This window comes from Rhinoderma darwinii, chromosome 6, assembly GCF_050947455.1.
Source record: "Rhinoderma darwinii isolate aRhiDar2 chromosome 6, aRhiDar2.hap1, whole genome shotgun sequence".
NCBI classification, from domain to species: domain Eukaryota; kingdom Metazoa; phylum Chordata; class Amphibia; order Anura; family Rhinodermatidae; genus Rhinoderma; species Rhinoderma darwinii.
In genome coordinates, this window is record NC_134692.1 from 65,447,350 (window position 1) to 65,449,814 (window position 2,465).

The window sequence follows — 2,465 nt, forward strand, 5'->3', positions numbered from 1 at the left end:
GTTGTCCTGCAGCGAGGCAGGGACTCCTAGCATCGGACATAAGTATGATGCTAGGAGCCCGGCTCCCTGCACTGTGTTCGGTCCGGTACTTGCGGCCGAAATACGTCCGTCAATTACGGACGTAATTAGTGTGTGTGCACATACCCTTAAGGTTGACAACTACCGCTTGTTCAAAGTCCGGATAAGAATCCAATAAGATTCTGTCAACCTGACTGTTCCTTCTGTCTGCTCCTAGGCCCAACAGTATTCACAAATAACAGTTCAAAGCATTTCTTCTAGGCCTGTGATTACAGGAGACATACACTCTTGTGTAAATGTAGGGACATCGGCACTTGTGGTGAGGTAGTGAAACTGTACTTGGGCCTATATCCAGGCTATTCCGTCTATTCCTTCTAAGACTGGTATACTAAGGGTGCTGTGAACTGGTGGGCAAAGGACATCACTTTCTTCAGGGGAGACAAAAAATGGCGATAGCACACTGCGAACACCAATGCAACCTAATCCACTAAATAAAAATAAATATGCATTACTGCTAAATCTACTTACAATAGGGAGGTTCTTAGTGCACATTTTGATCAAAAAGTGCTTGCCCACCTGCCACGACAAGGCGACCTCTGTAAGGTACCTACTCTGCACATACACCCAGAACTGGGACTAAGCCTACATATATATCTGGGGATGGTAGATACCAGCATTAAACTAATTAAAATCACCCAGGGCAGAATGGGTGGAGTGCAAGAACAAAAAATGGAGGCAGTAACTAACTCCACATATATGGATCACATAAACAACATTCCAACAAAATAATACAAAATGTGTATGCAGGTGCAAGAACACCTGTGACTGCACATACACAGCAGACAAAAAATGGCGACAGCACACTGCGAACACCAATGCAACCTAAACCACTAAATATAAATAAATATGCATTACTTTTAAATCTACAGTACTTACAATAGGGAGGTTCTTAGTACACATTTGTCGCCATTTTTTGTCTGATGTGTATTGGCAGTCACAGGTGTTATTGCACCTGCATATACATTTTGTAGGTAAGCCTCTTGAGGGTCCCTGACGGTGTGAAAATGACCTCTGCAAAGTACGTAGAGTTTATGACTGACCACTTTCTTCCGTGGTACAAAAAGAAGAACCGTGCCTTCCGTAGAAAAATTATCTTCATGCATGACAATACACCATCTCATGCTGCAAAGAATACCTCTGTGTCATTGGCTGCTATGGGCATAAAAGGAGAGAAACTCATGGTGTGGCCCCCATGTTCTCCTGACCTCAACCCTATTGAGAACCTTTGGAGCATCCTCAAGCAAAATATCTGAGGGTGGGAGGCAGTTCACATCAAAACAGAAGCTCTGGGAGGCTATTCTGACATCCTGCAAAGATATTCAAACAGAAACTGTCCAAATACTTACAAATTCAATGGATGCAAGAATTGGGAAGGTGATATCAAAGAAGGGGTCCTATGTTAACATGTAGCTTGGCCTGTTAAGTTTTTTTTGATTGAACAAGCTTTTGATTTCTGGAAATATGACCTCCTGATGCTGCAAATTCAACAAATTACCATTTTAGTTCTCTTTACAACCTTTAAAATGTTTTGATCTCTGTTGTGCATAATAATTTGAAACAGTGCATTTTGAGTTTTTTATTTCTAAAAAAAAATCTGTTGTCATTAGGAGATTTGTTCAATAAAATTCGAATTATACTCCAACGGTTGATGGCTTGAAGATTATACTGACTGTCATTTGCATTGACTTTTTCGGAATATCAGCGAAAAATAACATTTGCATAATAATTTGGAAAGCGGTGTATATGTAGGCTTAGTCCCAGTTCTGGGTGCATGTGCAGAGTAGGTTCCCACCTTACAGAGGTCGCCTTGTCGTGGCAGGTGGGCAAACACTTTTTGATCAAAATGTGCACTAAGAACCTCCCTATTATAAGTAGATTTAGCAGTAATGCATATTTATTTCTATTTAGTAGTTTAGGTTGCATTGGTGTTCGCAGCAGTGTGCTGTCGCCATTTTTTGTCTGCTGTGTATGTGCAGTCACAGGTGTTCTTGCACCTACATACACATTTTGTATCATTTTGTTGCAATGTGCTGTTCAAACTTTTGTGTTGTTTATGTGATCCATATATGTGAGGTTAGTGACTGCCTCCATTTTTTGTTCTTGCACTCCTCCCATTCTGCCATGGGTGATTTTAATTAGTTTAATGCTGGTTCCTACCATCCCCAGATATATATGTAGACATAGTCCCAGTTCTGGGTGTATGTGCATAGTAGGTTCCCACCTTAGACGGGTCGCCTTGTCGTGGCAGGTGGGCAAACACTTTTTCATCAAAATGTGCACTAAGAACCACCCTATTGTATGTAGATTTAGCAGCAATGCATATTTATTTATATTTAGTGGTTTAGGTTGTATAAGTGTTCGCAGTGTGCTGTCGGCATTTTTTGTCT